The sequence below is a fragment of the Lithobates pipiens genome, unplaced genomic scaffold (assembly GCF_037356315.1).
Source record: "Lithobates pipiens isolate NorthernLeopardFrog02 unplaced genomic scaffold, aLitPip1_a1.2 Scaffold_19, whole genome shotgun sequence".
In the NCBI taxonomy this organism is placed as follows: domain Eukaryota; kingdom Metazoa; phylum Chordata; class Amphibia; order Anura; family Ranidae; genus Lithobates; species Lithobates pipiens.
Genome location: NW_027507764.1, coordinates 550,507,753 through 550,528,296, shown reverse-complemented (window position 1 = coordinate 550,528,296; position 20,544 = coordinate 550,507,753).

Below are 20,544 nucleotides of genomic sequence, written 5' to 3'. Positions count from 1 at the left end.
TCCCTTTTCGGATTCCGGGCACCTGAATTCCATTGGTGGGGAGTTTTTTTTTTGAAGCACCTGATTAGAGCCATAGGCTCTAATAGGCTTCAAAAAAGGTGGGCTTGGAGCTCAGATTAATATTTGCTTTTCTTACACTGAACTGCCTCTCTGCCAATCAGGAGGCATGAGTCTAATACTGGTCACCTGACTGACTGAAGCCACAGGCGATCCCATTGGCCAGCTAGCAGAAGAGAAGAAGAGATGCACGGAGGACACAGGAGCCATAGCCTGACCCGTGCTACACGTCCTATAGCTCGCCCGCCACCAAGATGGGGTAAGTGCTGGTCAGACAGCAAGCGGGCAGGCGGCACAGTGCCTGCATATGATGGGCACAGGGGCTGCAATTGATGGGGCACAGAGGCTGCTTCTTATGGGCACAGAGGCTGCATATTCATGGGCACAATAGCTGCAATTGAAGGGCACAGTGGTTGCACATGATAGGCACATTGGCTGCATTTCATGGGCACAGTGACTGCATATGATGGGCACAGAGGTTGCATTTCATGAGCACAGAAGCTGCATTTCCTGGGCACAGTGGCTGCATTTGATGGGCACAGTGGCTGCATTTGATGGGGCACAGTGGCTGCATATGATGGGCACAGTGGCTCTATTTGATGGGCACAGTAGCTGCAAATGATAGCACAGTGGCTGCATTTGATGTCTTTGTTTCAGTACTTTTCAGAATTTTTCAGTTTGTTTGTGGTGTGTCTCGTATTTTTTGGGGGATTATTCAATAAATGGACTTCTGCTATGTCGGTGGGCAGCCACTTTCTTTGATTCAGTATTCCACGGCAGACGAGCCGGGGGTGGAACCCGATGAAGAGTCCCACCCAACTGATTTAATGGAGATCTACTCACCTGGAACGGCGGTTCCTTTTGTTGTTTCCTCCTGTGTACCAATAAGTATATATAAGTATTTATATGTTTATCGCTTCTCAGCAATAAGCCTTATTTACTTCACTAGACCATAAAAATCCAACCTTTGAATAACAAGCGTGTCCTGATATCGCCTTCAGGGTTTTGTAACTAATTTTAAATATCTCTGGTTTACCAATAACTTATTTTTACCCAGTTTAAACATTTATGACTGTTGATCTGTTTATAAATGTGGTGTTGGAGCTTACCATGTTATGTGGACCTGCATATCTTCAAGTACTATATTACCAAAAGTATTGGGACACTTGCCTTTACACGCACATTTAATGGCATCCCAGGCTTAGTTCATAGGGTTCAATGTTGAGTTGGCCCACCCTTTACAGCTATAACAGCTTTAACTCTTCTAGGAAGGCTGTCCACAAGGTTTAGGAGTGTGTCTATGGCAATATTAGACCATTCTTCCAGAAGCACCAGGTCAGGTACTGATGTGGACAAGAAGGCCTGGCTCACAGTCTCCTTTAATTCATCCCAAAGCTGTTCTATCAGGTTGAGGTCAGGACTCTGTGCAGGCCAGTCAAGTTCTTCCACCCCAAACTCGCTAATCCATGTATTTTATAGACCTTGCTTTGTGCAGTGGTCGAAATCATTTGGTGGAGGGGGGTTTATGATGTGGTGTTGTTTTTCAGAGGTTAGACTTGGCCCCTTAGCTCCGGTGAAGGGAACTCTTAAGGCGTCAGCATACCAAGACATTTTGGACAATTTCATCTCCCAACTTTGTGGGAAGTTTGAGGATGGTCCCTTCCTGTTCCAACATGACTGTGCACCAGTGCACAAAGCAAGGTCCATAAAGACATGGATGAATGAGTTTGGGGTGGAGGAACTTGACTGGCCTGCGCAGAGTCCTGACCTCACCCCAATATAACACACTTTTGGCATGAATTTGAGTGGAGACTGCGAGCCAGGCCTTTCGATCCAACATCAGTGCCTGACCTCACAAATGCGCTTCTGGAAGAATGGTCAAACATTCCCATAGACACACTGCTAAAGTTTGTAGACAGCCTTCCCAGAAGAGTTGAAGCTGTTATAGCTGCAAAGGGTGGGCCAACTCAATATTGAACCCTACGAACGAAGACTGGGATGCCATTAACCACTTAAGGGCCAGCTGCCGTAGTTCTATGACAGCAGGTTGGTTGTACATGCATGGCGGCTAGTAATGGTGGCGATCAGCGATTTTGAGCCACTAGGGGGAGCGCTTGTGCATGCCCCCCCCCCCCCCCCAGCTGATGTATGTGCCCAGTGGTCACCATCGCTGCTGACACATGGAGAAATGGGATCTGCGTGTGTGTAAACACACAGTTTTCAGTTCTCTGAGGGGAGAACAGACCGATTGAGTATTAACAGTGATCTGTCATCTCTCTTACACAGTCCCCCCCTTCAGTTAGAGCACACACTAGGGAACACAGTTAAGCCCTTGATCATCCCCTAGTGTTAACCCCTTCACTGCCAGTGACATTTTTACAGTAATCAATGCATTTTTATAGCACTGATCGCTGTATTAATGCCAAAAATGTTGCAGTCCCAATAAAAATCACAGATTGCCGCCATTACTGGTAAAAAAAAACAACATTAATAATAAAAACACCATAAAACTATTCCCTATTTTTTAGACGCTATAACTTTTGCACAAACCAATCAATAAGCGCTTATTGTGATTTTTTTTACCAAAAATATGTAGAAGAACACATATCGGCCTAAACTGAGGGAAAAAATATTTTTTTTATACATTTTTGGGGGATATTTATTATAGCAAAAAAGTAAAAAAAAAATGGGGGTTATTTACGAAAGGCAAATCCACTTTGCACTGAAAGTGCACTTGGAAGTAAAGTCGCTGTAGATCCGAGGGGGACATGCAAGGAAAATAAAAAACAGCATTTTAGCTTGCACATGATTGGATGATAAAATCAGCAGAGCTTCCCCTCATTCCAGATCTACCCCTTAGATTTATAGCGACTGCACTTCCAATTGCACTTGTAGTACAAAGTGGATTTACCTTTTCGTATATAAACCCCAATGTGTTTTTTTCAAAATTGTCGCTTTTTTTTGTTTATAGCACAAAGAATAAAAACCGCAGAGGTGATCAAATACCACCAAAAGAAATCTCTATTTGTGGGGTGCAACGTCGCCTGACCGCGCATTTGTCAGTTAAAGCGATGCAGTGTCGAATCGCAAAAAGTGCTCTGGTCAGGAAGGGGGGTAAAATCTTCCGGGGCTGAAGACGTTAATAATGGCTGATCAAATTTCATTGCACAAAATTAGCCCTCAATGTGTTGAGGTCATCTCAAACATTTCATGGATCCATTGATACTAAAAGTACAGTTCTATACGAAAAATTGAAGAATTCCTCCATTCCTCCATATCAAACATACTGGGGATTATTTATGTAAATCCACTTTGCACTGAAAGTGCACTTGGAAGTGCAGTTGCTGTAGATCTGAGGGGAAGATCTGAAATGAGGGGAAGCTCTGCTGGTTTTATCATCCGATCATGTGCAAGCTAAAATGCTGTTTTTTATTTTCTTTGCATGTCCCCCCCCCCCCCCCCCCCCCCTCGGATCTACAGCAACTTTACTTCCAAGTGCACGTGTAGTGCAAAGTGGATTTTCCTTTAGTAAATAACTCCCATTATGTTACAGAGGGAATTCTTATTCTACAATGAGAATATAAATGAAATGAAATATTTACCTACCAGAATACAAGTAAATAAAATTGTATTTTCAAGAAGATGCACAAACCCCTCTGCGGCCCCCGGTGTGAACGCATGCACATAGGGAAAAACTGTGTAAAACACACACACTCACGGGTAGAAAATGAGGTGTGAGTCGTATCAATCAGAATGGAGGAAACAAGACCACACACTCAGAATGACATCAGAATAAGTCATAATTTCATTTCATATAATTAGAGCTCCAACAAATGTGTATAATATACAAACCACATTCATGTTCCGTGACTTCAGGGACCGGAGTGGGGAGCCTCGGGCCTCTCACATCCATTTTATGGGTCTTGGGTTTAAAGTGGAATTTGTTTACTGACAAGGCTGCCAGATTCTGCAGCACTTTATTGTGTATGTGGACCACTGACACCAGTGACTGTCCCCGAAGGAGCTTACAATCTACAGAGGCACACACTGTGGGAATAATGTCGGGTGGGGGAAGCTGACCTACCTCTATGAGGAAGCACACACAGGAAGAGCTGCATGCAATATATATATATATATATATATATATATATATATATATATATATATATATATATATATATACTATATTACCAAACATAATGGCATATGGCTTAAGCCCTGTACACACGGTCGGACTTTCCGACAGAAAATCCGATCGTGTGTGGGCTCCATCTGACTTTTTCCGTTGGAATTTCCAACACACAAAGTTTGAGAGCTGGATCTAAAATTTTACAACAACAAAATTGGGTGGCACAGTGGTGTAGTGGTTAGCACTCCCACCTAGCAGTAAAAAGGGTCGCTGGTTTGAATCCTCAACCATGACACTACCTGCCTGGAGTTTGCATGTTCTCCCTGTGCCTGTGTGGGTTTCCTCCGGGTACCCTGGCTTCTTCCCACAATCCAAAGAGATGCAGGTAGGTTAATTGGTGTCTGTCCAAAATTGTCCCTCGTATATGAATGGGGACCTTGGATTGTGGGCTCCTTGAGGGTAGGGACTGATGTGAGTGTGCAATGTACAGGGATAGGGACAATTGTGGACACTCACTCAGGATGGACTGGTGTCTTTATTCAACCTTACTAACTAAGAGACTATGAAAATCCAGTCGTGTGTAGACAATTCCGACAGACAAAGTGCCACGCATGCTCAGAATAAATTGAGACAAAAGCTATTGGCTATTGGCCTCTTTATAGTCCCGTTGTACATCACCGCGTTCTGAACGATCAGATTTTCTGATAATTTTGTGCGACCGTGTGTATGCAAGACAAGTTTGAGCCAACATCCGTCGGAAAAAATCGGATATATTTTGTTGTCGGAATGTCCGACCGTGTGTACGGGGCATTAGTCCGTAGGGTTCAATATTTGAATTTGAGTTGTCTGTTTAGACCCTTGATATTTCACCAAAGCCTCTCAATGGGGCTCCTAAAAAAATAGTAAAAGATGTAAAAAAATATTATAAAAAAAAAAAATATTATATTAATATTATATTATAAAAAAGAGTCTCCATCCTAATGCCGCGTACACACGATCGCAAATTCCGACAACAAAATCCATGGGTTTTTTTTCCGACAGATGTTGGCTCAAACCTGTCTTGCATACACATGGTCACACAAATCTTGTCGGAAATTCTGAACGTGGGAACGCGGTGATGTACGATGAGCCGAGAAAATTGAAGTTCAATAGCCAGTGTGGCTTGTCTGCTTGATTCCGAACATGCGTGGAGTTTTATGCATCAGAATTGTGTACACACGATCAGAATTTCCGATGACAGATTTTGTTGTCGGAAAATTTGAGATCCAGATCTCAAATTTTGTTTGTCGGAAATTCCGATGGAAATGTCCGATGGAGCCCACACACGGTTGGAATTTCCAACAACAAGCTCCCATCAAACATTTCACGTCGGAAAATCCGACCGTGTGTACGCAGCATAATTTATCCCAAAGATGTTCTATTGAGTTGAGGTCAGGACTTTGTGCAGGCCAGTTCAAATCCCTCACTCCAAACTCATACCTCCCAACTGTCCCTGATTTCAAGGGACTGTCCCTAATTTGGAGCAATGTCTCTCTGTCCCTCTTTCCTCCTCATTTGTCCCTCATTTTGGTCTGATCTATATAGTTGTATATAAAATGCACTATTTATCTTTGAGAAAGTGTTTCCCAGCGCTAAACTTTTCATCCAATTTCTAAATGGCTACATTTGTAAATTTCAAAAGCCAATATAAAGGAATAGTAGTAAAAAACACTTGTGGGTTCAACTAATCATTTTCTTTGTATAACTATCCTTTGCAGTGGCAGGAGGTGTGTCCTATCCCTGCATACTTTTGCTAACAGGTGTCCCTCGTTCCCATCTCAAAAAGTTGAGAGGTATGCAAACTCGCTCATCCATGTCTTTATGGACCTTGCTTTGTGCACTGGTCCAAATCATTTGGTGGAGGGTGGATTATGATGTGGAGTTATTTTTCAGGAGTTGGGCTTAACCCCTTAGTTCCATTGAAGGGAACTCTTAAAGTGGTTGTAAACCCCTACAAACCACTTTGACCTACAGTTAAGCCTAGATTAAGGCTTACCTGTAGGTCCAAGAAATATCTCCTAAACCTACACGGTTTAGGAGATATTTACAAAAAGACAGGCACCACTGTCTACGACGCATGCTCCATAGACAGCGACGGGCAGGCGCACTGAGCAGGCTGCAGATCACGGCGATATGCCGCTCGTATCGGCCCCCGTGCGCATGCGTGACGTCATCACGGCTCGGGCGAATCACAGCGCCGGAGCAACGAGACCCGGAACTCACTCTGGGATACATGGCAGCGGCGAAGATGAAGATGGAGGATGGCTTCGGGAGCTTCGTTCTCAGGTAAGTTATTCATAATGATTGGTTGCTTTATTAATAGTGGCCAATTATGTCATATGCCTTTGCTGCAGGAGCTCCTAGAGAATAATCCGGATGATTTTAAGAATTATCTCCTGTTGACAGACACCTGTTTCACCAGCTCTTGGCATTGTTGACCCCCTATATTAAGAAGCAGGACACATGCATTTTATTTTTTGGTTGAATAATGATTTGATTTGGTATATTTTCTATATTTTTGGATGCATAGAATGCACTTTTTGGTTAAGTTCTATTGGCAGATAGCATGTCTAATTTTATTTGTTTCCTTCTTTTAATGCACAATAAAAAAATCGTGGAGAATAATACTTGGCTATGTGTTTTACTTCAAAGGACAGTTTGGGAGTAGGCAGTTACATAAAAAAAAAAACTAACAAGGGACACCAACATAGTTGTATATTTGATCTTAAAAACTACGGGATGATGGTGTTGTGGTAACTTGCCCAAATAAAAAACAAAAAACATAATAATATTATTCTTGATATCTCTAGAAAAAAAAGCCTTTGAAAATTTGTTTGCAATATCTCCATCAGTATCACCAGCAAAGCAGCTTCATTATTATCCCATTAAAGAAGAAGAGAATATGCGCTGCATTTCGAGATTTCATAATTTGCCGCGTCACGAATGTTAATTCTCCATTACGAATGCTAGTTTACACACAATCAAGTTCACATACAATCCAGTGGCTGCAGCCATCGGGATTGTGTGCAAATCTAACAGACAGACTCCTACCTGTCAGATGGAAGTAGTCGGGCGGCTGCACTGCTACCCGATTGCTTCCACACACCCCCATTACCAGCAACCCCTTGTGCGCACCAACCTCCATGTATTCCGGGCTTTGCTTGCCCATCTGCAGACCTGGGACCAACATGGTGGGTGGCGTGCCAGTGGGCGGAGAGGAGAGAGAACAGCAGACACACGTCACGCAGATAACGTCACTTCCGGGTCACCCTGTCACTTTCTTCAGCTATTGTAGCTGAGAAGCAATGTTTTGCAATACGATCTGCATTGCAAAACATTCAGCTGAGCACAGGAGAGACATGAGGGGTCTTTTAGACCCATCTTGTCTCATTAAAGAGAACCTGTTACCTAAAAATCAGCACAGCACTTCGGGCACTTTTTGTCCCCTATGTGATGGAAAAAAATAAAAATAAGCTGGGTGTAACTTTTTTTTCTACAAAAAAAAAAGTTACACCCAGGCACATAAAATCCCCCTCCCCCCCAAAAAAATTGAGGCCCCCCCACCCACACATACACACATACAAACAAAAACGCATGCGTCAGGGGCACCTACATGTCAAAATGTTATTTGCGATACACATATTACATTTCACCGCACACGCCAGAGTGAGAGCAATAATTCTAGCACAAGACCTCTGTAACACTAAATTGAGGACCTATAGAAAATATAGGTTATTGAAGTTTGTCACCATTTTACGGGCGCACACAAATTTAAGGTTTAACATGTTGGGTATCTATTTTTTCGGTACAACCTCATCTTTTATATTTTAACAAAAATGTGGGGAGCTCATTGTGTTTGTTTGCACTAAAATTGACTTTAGTCTTTTCTTTACTGAAATGTTGCTGTAATTTATCAAGAAAATTTGGTCTAAGGGCTAGTTTGCACTTGCTTCAAAATATGGCTTAGGACAGGGATCTCCAACCTACGGCCCTCCAGCTGTTGCGGAACTACACTTCCCATGAGGCATTGTAAAACTCCAACATTCACAGTCATGACTAGGCATGATGTGAATTGTAGTTCCTGAACAACTGGTGGGCCATAGTTTGGAGACCCCTGGCTTAGGACACGCTTTGTTAAAGCTCTCTGAATGCCACTCAAAGCACCACCTTGCTTTTGCTTGGTGCTTCGATGAGTCTTTGGTGGAGCTTCGATGGGCCTGTGATGGGGCTTCGATGAGGCTTTGTGGGGCTTCAATGAGGCTTCAGTGGGGCTTCGGTTGAACATTGGTGAAGCTTCATAGAGCTTCGATGGGGCTTAGGTGGGGCTTCTGTGGGGCTTCAGTGGGGCTTCAAGCAAGCTTTGCCAAAGACTTCTATGGAGGCTTTGAAGACACTTTGAAGCCCCACTAAAGCAACATGGGGTATCATTTTTGAAGCAAACCTGAAGCAAAGCAATGCAAAAGCAAGGTGTAAACAGGACTGTAAGATAACCATTTTATTTAGTGACACTAGCTTTGACTAGCGTTCAGAGAGCTTTAACAAAGCGTGTCCGAAGCCTTGTTTTGACGCAAGTGTAAACTAAACTGTGTGTTGAAGCTGAAGCAAGTTTAAATGAGCCCTTACCAGGGCCAGATTAAGAGTATCATGGGCCTGGTGCTGAGGATTTTGATGGGCCTTTTTATGGAAATAAATAAAATGAAAACTGTTTTTTTTTTTGTTAAAGTGAATGAAATATTTTAAACAAACTACTCATTCATACTGTATGCGCAAGAGAACCCATGTGAATGAGTAGGGTGGGGGGCGCAATTACAAGCACCGATCTCCCTCTAGAGGAGGTGGAGTGGCTTTCAGCTGCTTCATGGAGAGCCATAGAGGGAGGCTGTCAGGGTGATGGTGCTTGTGATTGCTCGCCGCACAGATCACCCCCGAATTTCAGATTCCCCTTGCTGCAGGAGGTACAAGGAGCGTCTCATGAAGTGCAGTATCCAAATGATCAGTCTGTCCCTGCTGGGCCTATATTAAGGTAGGGGCCTGGAGCTGCAGCTCCAATAGCCCCTACGTTAATCTGGCCCTGGCCCTTACTGTCATTTTTATTAGGGGGGGGGGGGGGTCGTGGAGCTTCAGAATTCTCTGCCTATAGGCTCCTGAGACATAAATCTTGCCCTGACTCCATCACTACTTCCATGCAAGGTCTTTACACACAAAGGAACATAGATAGATAGAGATATAGCTATAGGTAGAGATGAGTGGTCTCTGTAATGGTGGTTGCCTGTTGTTGGCGAATTGCTACCAACTGTTTTTTCATCTCATTGGTTCAATATTTTTTTTTGGCATTTGCCAAAGATCCGAATTCCCCATTCCTCAGTGAAGAGACCCAACAACTAAGCCTAAAATCTTAATTTGCCCTCCACTCTGAAATTTTCAAAGTTCCGCAAACATTTTCCCTTTTACCAAAGCGGGCATGTGGTCAGTCGCGCTTTCCACGTGTCACTTTACAAGTAGTATATCTTTCAATGAGTGATGGCCCCTCTTTAGTTATTCTGCAGAAATGTGGTTACATTTACTATATACAGAGAGCCTTACAGGGCCTGAATGCGAGGTTTCTTTGTGTACTCCACCAGGAAGAAACATAAAGGATGAAAGGCTTATTCTCCGAGGCACTGTGACCTTAGTTTCATCCTGCAAATTGTATACTCAGCCCAGCTGGAAGCAATAATGTGGAATCAAGGCTTTATGATGACACAGTCACCTTTTGTCAAATGTCATAATCCATAAGTGGGCCTTATTTTATAATATGTATACACCTGTATGAAATCAATTTCCAGAGCCATATTTCTTACCGAGCACATAGCAAACGAGTGTTACCGGCCTACAGTTCCAGCTTGGGCTACAATTCCACCAATAAATAAAGGAAAAATTTTCCCACCAGTAAAATTGAAAAAAATATTTTTTTATATTTGATAGTATTCCCAATTTCTGTTCCCTAAAAATGACATTCTGTGTCAGAACTCTACCTTGAAGCGTATCTAAACCCAAAACAAAAAAATATATATATTGCAGCTTAGCAATCCGTAAGATGTGATGGCTGCATTATTTTCCTTTTTTGTGATTATTATTATTATTATTATACAGGATTTATATAGCGCCAACAGTTCACGCAGCGCTTTACAACATGAGGGCAGACAATACAGTTAAAATACAATTCAATACAGGAGGGATCAGAGGGCCCTGCTCATTAGAGTTTACAATCTAGAAGGGAGGGTTAAGACAAACAAAAGGTAATGGCTGTGGGGGATAAGCTGATGAAGGAAATGAAAATACAGTTGTTAGGTGTGGGATAGGATAGGAATAGGAGGGTTTTCAGGGATCGTCTAAAAGCGAATAGAATAGGAGATAATCGGACAGATTGGGGTAAGGAGTTCCCTAGGATTGGAGAGGCTCAGAGGTGAGCGTGCAAGGAGTAGTGATGGGCAAACGGTTCGACTTGAGCATAAGTAAGGGCCGAACTTTGGTTGTTCGGCCTTTTGGCGAACAACAAACAATATGCGGTGTTCGTGGCAAATTCGAAAGCCGCGGAACATCGTTAAAGTCTATCATGAAAAACCAAAAGTGCTCATTTTAAAAGCTTATATGCAAGTTATTGTCATAAAAAGTGTTTGGGGACCTGGGTCCTGCCCCAGGGGATATGTATCAATGCAACAAAAAAGTTTTAAAAACTGATGTTTTTTCAGGAGCAGTGATTTTTTTTTAATGCTTAAAGGGAAAGAATAAAAATTAAAAATTCCTTTAAATATCGTACCTGGGGGTGTCTATAGTATGCCTGTAAAGTGGTGCATTATGCCCATGTTTAGAACAGTCCCTGCACAAAATGACCTTTCTAAAGAAAAAATTGTCATTTAAAATTCAACACGGCTGTAATGAGTTGTTGAGTCTCAGCAATATAGATAAAACTCATTGAAAAAAACGGCATGGATTGCCCCCCCCCCCCCCCCAGTCCATTACCAGGCCCTTTGGGTTTTGTTCTTACCCCAAAGCACCTTGTCCCCATGTTGATGGGGACAAGGGCCTCATCCCTACAGCCCTTGCCCGGTGGTTGTGGGGGTATGCGGGCAGGGGGCTTATCAGAATCTAGAAGCCCCCTTTAACAAGGGGACCCCCAGATCCCAGCCCTCCTCTATTTTTTAATAAAGGGCTTGTCCCAAGCTACCTCTTGTCTTTTTTTTTACAATTTTTGACACTTTTTTGTGAAATAGTAGGGTTAAAATGTACACAGTTACTAATTCACATGGGGGACAGGATCTGGGGGTCCCCTTGTTAAAGGGGGCTTCCAGATTCCGATAAGCCCCCCCCACCCGCATACCTCCTCAACCACCGGGAAAGGGTTGTGGGGATGTCGCTCTTGTCCCCATCAACATGTGGACAAGGTCAATATAGGAAAGGTGCATTTTGGGACTTTAAATGAGGCCAGCATCAAAGGGACGCCAGCCTCCATCCCTGTGGACAAGGTGCTTTGGGGTCAGATCCTAAAGCACCCTCCCCATGTTGACCGCATGTGGCTTGGTATGGTTCAGGAGGCGGGGGGCGCTCTCTCACCCCCCCTTTTTTTCTGGCATGCATTTTGGGGGGGTCTGGTATGGATTTTGAGGGAACCCCTACACCACATTTTGGTTCAAGGTTCCCCTTAAAATACATACCAGACCTGATGGATCTGGTATGGATTTTGGGGGGACCCCTACACCATTATTTTTTTTAATTTGGCACAGGGTTTCCCTTAATGTCCATACCAGACCTGAAGGGCCTGGTAATGGACGGGGGGGTACCCATGCCATTTTATTGCAATTTCTGTTGTGATTATGATTTAAAAAGTGTAAACACAGTTGATTGATAATAAATGGCTTCAGCCAAACACTAACCATGAGTGGAAGAAATGTTTGTGTTATCATTCATATTCTCTGAAAAATGACAAGAAATCATACATTCTGCCAGTGAGTGTAAACTTATGAGCACAATAGTATATAGTATATATACATATATATACACACACAGTGGATATAAAAAGTCTACACACCCCTGTTAAAATGTCAGGTTTCTGTGATGTAAAAAATGAGATAAAGATAAATCATTTCAGAACTTTTTCTACCTTTAATGTGACCTATATAAACTGCACAACTCAGTTGAAAAACAAACTAAAATCTTTTAGGGGGGGAGTAAAAATAATAAAAAAATAATAATGTGGTTGCATAATTGTGCACACCCTTATAACTGGAGATGTAGCTGTGTTCAGACTCATGTTAATCACATTCAAACTCACGTTAATAAGAGTCAGTCCATCATTTAAAGTGACTCTGATTAACCCTAATGGGAAGGTGAAGAGGGTAACAAATCCCACCATACACAAAAGGATCATGATATCAGATCAGCACGCACGATTCTGTCACAATTGCAGTCCTCCTCGGAAACCAATACAAACATATGGTCCACCTCAGGATATCCCATACAGTGACATTCCCCCAAAAATAAAATATAAAATTCGCCACAGGGTAAAAAACGTACAGTATGGAAGATTGCACTTACAGTAGAATGGCATAAAACTGCATGTAAGAGAAGTAGCCAGCCGGCTATTACAAATTTGCCCATCCTTGCGGGACCACAGTAGGGCAGTGACGTCCCAATCTGTCACTCCACCCAATACATTTTGTCACAATCTGACGTCGTCCTGGGCTCTAGGACTTCAGATTGCGAAGGAACGCATTTGTGCGGCATATGTGCCGCATGTGGGTCTTAAAGCCCACCCTTTTGTTGCTGCGCATATTTGTTACGTGGGCAGCATGCAGTACTTAAAGGAAAAATACACCTGTGCCTCTCACTCAGAGACTACTCTCTCTTTTAAGCAGCCTTGGGTAATATCTGCCAACCATCGGTCAGGCCAGGCTGCAGATTACAGCAGGGCTGTATTTCATTTGTCTTATACTTTTAGCTCCTGTTTCTTCAAAAAGCATCAAGTCTGTTTCATAGACTTCTAAGGAAAGCCTGGCCTGTAAATGAATGGCTATACACTAGCAGTTTTGGGACCCCAGATGGCTTAAAGTAGCAAAACGAATTGGCATGACCCCATACACTTTCTCATATTCCCATAAACAGAGAATGAGCTCATTGTTTTGGGTTTTGTACCGAAAGTGAGAACATGTAAATAGCTTCTGTTATAAGAAGCTCTAATATTGTTGGTTCCCCTTTGGCTTGTCACAGACAGAGTTATAACCACAATTGACACTGTGAGGCAATACCGGAATAAAGCATCAAAGATAGCCTCAATAATAACATTAACGGTAGTGCAGCCTGACGATAACAAATATTTCTACTTAACCAATGGCCAGGAGAAAATGAATTCAGTCCTGTTAGAGGTGAGTCCATTTCGTCACAGTAGAGTGCTCTTTCCCCAATGGGAGAAATAGTAATCCACTGCATAAAAAAGCAAGTCCCATCTTGGCAGAATTCTTTTCAGATAGTGATAATGGCAGTAGTAGCACACTTTGGTGGCCAGCAGGTCCCACACCAAACCAGGACTGTGATGAAATCCTCTTGTTTGATGTCTACTCCTAGGTTACTCTCCCACTCGGGATGGCTGTGGAGTACTCAGCCTCTGAGTAGATGCAGTCAACAGAATACATGAGCAGCAAGAAAAAGGAATTGCAGGACACTGGAACAGTAGCACTACTCACAGCTCACAGTAGCACACGGCTCTCTTTCCTCTGCATTCTCAAAAGTCTGATTTTCAGCCTGAGTTATCACAGCTGCTACCTAGTTATTGCTAGGGAGCTCTGACATATGTACAGGATCTATTTAGCTGGGTATACACTAGTAGGATTTCGAACAATAACTTGTATGAAAATTCTTAGGAAAGTTTTTAGCACAAATGCCATTCGAAAGTAGTTCAAGGTTTCATTTCCTTTTAATATCCATTTTTAGGAAAATAGAATTTACAGAACGAAAACCACATTCACTAGTGGAAATTTATACATTTGAGAAAAAATTTCCATCCTACTCTTTTGTGTTTTCCCATCTTTTCAGTTGAAAGCAAGCATCGATTTGACCAGTGGCGGCCTCCGCAATTTTTTTGGGGGGGAGGCAAACAGTATGCCACCCACCCCGGTCGGTCAGTAGCACTTACCCTATCGCAGACGGCTTCCCCTGCTCGATGGCCTCCCGTTCTCCTGTTCGCCACATGTCATTGTGGCGACAGCGGTGGTGGTGTCTTCCATTTCCTCCCTCCTGCTCTGCGGCCAAATGGGTCTCACACCCACTTCCGATTGGCCTGATTGAGGAACAGTGTTTCAACAGCAAATATTCATTTGCTTTTGCAAAACACCTGGGTGGACTCCAGTCGCATCTTCTGCGACCCGAGCGCACCCTATTTTGAAGCCTATTAGAGCCTCTGGCTCCAATCAGGTGCTTAAAAAAAACACAGCCACTGTAATTCATGCGCCCCATGCCCTGAAAGGGGCCAGACACATGAACAGGGGGTGGCCATGGCAGCCATTGATAGGTTCATGCATGCTATGCATGAATCTATCCATTGCATATAGGGGGTGGCCTGGAGAGAGGGGACGGTGCCTGAGTGCCCCTAATGGATGGGCCCCCACTGGATTTGACCCCACTAATCATTAGAAAAAGGAACGAGTGGTCATACCATGAAAAATGTTGAACAAAATCCTACTAGTGTATACCCAGCTCTAGGTGCAATAACAAAAACAATGACATGTTTTATTATAGCCACTGCATCTCTCAGATCTGCATTCCCTGATGGACCCAAGCAATTTTCACATTTCAGCTATGGGCCTACTGATTTGCATATCATTTTGCAATATACTATATATATATATATATATATATATATATATATATATATATATATATATATATATATATATATATATATATATATATATATATATATATATATATATATATATATACACACACACACACACACACACACACATATATATATTATATATTACCTCTTTTGGTCTAATGAGAACCTCCAAGGCCAAAGATACCCGACATCCTTCAATATGTGGTGGGTTGAGGCATAGTGGGTGCAAAGATGGTGAAAGTCACCAGACACTTCTTGGATGTAAAAGAGGTTTTGTTTCTTTTGATAGTCCTTTTTATATATTTTGGGGGAAGGAGGTTAGGACACCCTTAGATAGTTGTGAACTCAATTTGCAGACTCTGAGACTTCGATAGGAGGACAGCCGTGCAGGGAAAGACCCCAGCAAGGCACCACTTCTGCACGTGCTGGATTGCTGTCTCCTATGGTAACAGTCCTTTAACAGTTCCTAACTCAAACCTATCAGTTCTTTCAGCTCTACTACAACTGCTCCATGTAGTTCTTCAATAGTGAGCTCTTGGTCTCTCATTAGCTCCACTGATTCACTGACTCTGAATCCCTTGAGCTCCTCCAAGGTTTGCAGTGCTATCCCCTCAAGTGTCACCCACGCTTCCCTGCTGGGTCCCTAGATTGGCACTCTAGATACTCCTCAAGCTTCACCCCTGCTAACTGGCTCGGTCCCTGGCTTGACACACAAGGCTGCTCTGCAAGCGTCTCCTCCACTGGTTGGGTCCCTGACTTGATCCCTGCCTGAAGTTTCCCGATTCTCCACCATGCCCTGCAGTGAGAATATGGTTTTGGTACTTGCTTCAGTTACTCACTGTGGTCCCCGGTAAAGGTGATTGGTCCTTTTGTTGCAACATTTTCCTTTCTACCTCCGACCACTGACAGGTTCTCCGGCCGGCAGAACCGTCACTTCTGGTTGGACTGCAAAGCACAATCTCAACCCTACACTGCTCTCTCACCTCTGGATAGGCCCTCACACAGCCTAGCAGCCAGATGTCCCTGGAATAGGCACAATCTCCGGCCTAACAGCCCGGGGCGTATGACACACATCCACCCAGACAGCCGGCTAGGTGGCACAGAACACAGATCACCTAACCTCATCCGAATATAATGGCTCTCCTAGGCCAAGGGATTCAAGAAAACCCCTGCTCATTGGCTGGGGCACCCACATACCTATAGCCTGACCTTGGGTTGCCCTTTTCATATCTAGTACCACCAAGTACCCAACCACCTAGTGGTAGAAGAGAAAAGTGCAACAAGGCCAAGCTTAGTAAGAAATCAATAGATCCCTATCAATCGACCAAGATAACTAATTTTGGCAAGTAAATTTGTGAGGAGCTCCCTGACTAAACTCCAGGGTGCTACATCCTCCTTGCACACAAAACTATGTCTTGGAGTTTGCAGAAAAAAAAATGTCCTGGCAAAAACTGGGATAGTTGGGGAAAACAGGGAAGGGTTAACAGTATAACAGTAGAATAACGTGTGGCGTGCCACATAAATAAACATTGGTATCACAGGAAACAGTAACGTATGACATTCAAGTATCAAAAATAGTTATGTACATTTTAAAGTGAGTAAGCAATAATGCTATCACCTATCTATCTAAAATATACAGTCATGGCAATTATATAAGGGTTAGGGTTGTTGTCCAGCTAGATCCCTGCCTCTCCTTAGCCAAGGAAGACGCACGGACACAGCAGCACCTGAAAGAGAGAAATCATAACAATGCAATAGATATACCACACTTCCCAGCAATTCCCTTTTCTTCTCCAAAAGGAACTCCAGGCACAGGGCATAACTGCATTTCAAATAACAAGCAGTCAGGCCAAATTGCAAGAGACCGCACTTCAGGACACAGGTCCCCTTGCAAGAATATCTTCAGTCTGCCAACATGACAGCCAAAGACCGAACCTTTCTTCCTTCCTTGTGTAGTGCCACCCCCGCAAGGGCCACTGTAATATACGGGTCTCATGTCCCACACCAGTGATGGCTCACCCTCCCCAGGATCTCAGTAACACCAAAACACTGTTTAAACTTTTAGCTGGGTTTTATTAGAACTAGCAAAAAGCCCTGAAAAGAGATAAACTGATTAACAGAATACAAATATTAAGTGCAATAATATACTACAACTTCTCAGTAAAGGAAAACAGGATTTGTGTTCATTCACTTTAACCGCCAGTGGGAGGCCTTGCCTGAAATGCACTGAACAAGTGATGAACAAAACTGTACAATACAATACAAAGAATAATGTTCAACAATTTCCCAAAAGTGATATTACTGACTATAAGATCCTACCTAAGTCTTGTAGGTTCTAGCTAACCACTGGCCAGTGGGAATTCTATTCACACAAATACACACAAAGTCTGCCAGCGCTGGGGCCCTTTAAATCCTGTGTTAAATATTTTTTGGGGGCTTTGGTGAGATATCGGGGTCTAAACAGACCCCTGACATCTCCCCTCTGAGACAGAGAAAGAGACTGAGGACACAGATTCCCCAGTCCCTTTCTCAGCATTGAAGATGAATGAGCAGGAGACAGAGGCTCCTGTTCATTCATAAACTGGGCAGAATAAACCGTTTACTCTGCTCAGTTATCACAGGAACGATCTCACTCACTGTGTCCAATTCCCGACAGAGGAGAGGAGGGGAGCCGGCTGCGGGGGACGAGGGGGGACAGAGGAGAACACGGGGGCCGGAGAACAGGGGGAGCGGAGACAGACACGGAGGAGGCCAGGGGAGGAGCACACAGGAAACAGCTGGGGATGATCGGTGCAATGAGAGGGAACAGCTTTGATCACTGATGTCCCTGTATAGGTTTTTAGCTGACAGCCGCAGGAGGGAGAGAAGGAGAAGCGGCTGTCAGCTAAAAATCTGCTAAAAATCTATACAGGGAGATCGGTGATCACAGCTGTTCCCCACCGCACTGGTTATTCCTGGGAGACCGCGAGGCACTTGCGAGTGTGCGGGAGCCACCGCAGAAATGCGCCTCGCGGGAGACTTGGGATGTCCGAGTATAGGGAGTGAGCGTTGTCATCCTAACACCGGTAATGTGTTACTGGTAGGATTAACTGGTGAAAATAGCCAAGCCCCATTTTCTTTTAAGTATTTCTTTGCACACAGGGCTGACTGCCTCATCACATGAACACTGTGATTGGCTGCCACAGTGATCACTTGCAGGGCTGCTGTTAGAAATCGTGGGGCCCAATTTAGTCTAGCTGACAGGAACAGTGAACCAAGCCTAACAGGCGGCTCCAGTCACATGAACAAACCACTCACACATGCAGCCAGAAGAATGACCCCTTATTTAGTGTTTTATTTATTTATTTATTTTTAACAGCCCTGTAGGGTTATGTGAAATATCAGGGCCCAGGGTCTAAACCAGCTATCTCATCCACTGATGCCAACAATGGGGCATAATTCCTGTAACTGACACCAACGATGGGGTACAATTCCTCCCATGGACACCAACAATGGGGCATCATTCCTCCCACTGACACCAACAAAAGGGAAAAATTCCTTCCATTGACATCAATGATGAGGCATAATTCCTTTCTCTAATACCATCAATGGGCCACTATTCTTCCCACTGACACCAACAATGGGGCACTATTCCTCCTACTGACACCAACCAAAGGGCACAATTCCTTCCATTGACAGCAATGATTGGGCATAATTCTTTCCACTGATACCAAGATGTGCCACTATTCCTCCCACTGACATCAATGAAAGGGCACCGTTCCTCCCACTGATACCAACAATGGGACATCATTCCTCCCACTAAAGCCCCATACACACTATCAGATTTTCTGCTGATTTTTTCCTTCAGATTTACCAAAAGCATATAATATGAGGACAAACCTTAGGAGTTTCAATTTGTATGCAATCAGGCAGGCCCTTCTACTACATGGTTTTGGTAATGAAGGAAAAAATCTGCAGAAAATCTGATAGTGTGTATGGGGCTTAACACCAACAAAAGGGCACAATTCTTTCCATTGACATCAATGATGAGGCATAATTCCTTTCACTAATACCAGCAAAGGGCCACTATTCTTCCCACTGACACCAACAATGGGGCACTATTCCTCCTACTGACACCAACCAAAGGGCACAATTCCTTCCATCGACAGCAATGATGGGGTACAATTCCGATGGGCCACCATTCTTCCCACTGATATCAAGATGTGCACTATTCCTTTCCTCCCACTGACATCAATTAAAGGGTACAATTCCTCCCACTGACACCAACAATGGGGCAGAATTCCTTCCATTAATGGCAACACTGGGGCATTATTTCTCCAATGACACCAATCATGGGTACTATTCTTCCCACTGACACCAATGATGGGGCACTAGTCCTCCCACTGACACCAAATATAGGGCATTGTTTACTCCTACTGGATGTCAAGACATCATTCTCACTGCCCCCTCCTAAAGTCTTTGTTTAGAAACTTTGGAGACTGCTGGTCTAAACAGACACCCAATGTCTCACTTTTGAGACCGAGAAAGAAATTGAGGACACGGATTTCTCAATCCTTTCACTGCCATCTCAGCTGCAGAGTGAATGCACAGGAAGCACTCTGTACAGAGACTCCCTGTTCATTCACAAACTGAAGCACTGTAAACACAGGGAGGGCCACAGGGGGATTGATTCCAGTAATTGCACCCACTCCTGCTGCTCTGGGCCCCCCTGTTGAACTTATGGGGCCTGGACCCTGTACAGGAGGGCAGATGCTACCCCCTTATGAAAGGCCCTTATCATGATGACGTAATTTAATGAGCAGCAAGCAGACACTGGGACAGGATGGAGGCTTGGAGCAAAGAAAAAGCCCCATGTGCTAACATAAACAACAAAACTCCAGAGAGGACAGAATAACTCAGGGAAATGGAAAAGTATAACACATACAGAATTCTATACGAAACATATGCCCAAAACAAAAACGCATACATGACAGGTGAAGAACATCTGCAAACAGTATACTACGTTCTGTTAAAGTTCCTTCACCTTTGTTAGCCGTCTTAATGCTGCCATCCATGTGACCCTTGCCATATAATTTTCCACAATTTTACAGCAATTATGAGCCTGCCAAACCACACATTGGCTTAACACTACGGAGTGATAATATCTTTTTCATTAATTGAAATTCCAGATCCTAGATTCAAGCACCGTCTAGGAATTTTATTGTTCCATAAATTTCATTTAAGAGACACTTAGAAAGAAATCAGCAATGTTAATGTCCACATGTAGAAGAAGTGGGGTGTGGTAAACGTCTTTAAAGCAGTCTCCTAACCGAACCAGAACTTGGTACAAGTAGTACATACTACAACTGCAGATTTGACATTTAAAGCTGAACTCTAGGCAGAAATAACATACCCACAGTAATGCAGCTCTGCAATACAGCAATACATTTATATTTTAAATGCAAGC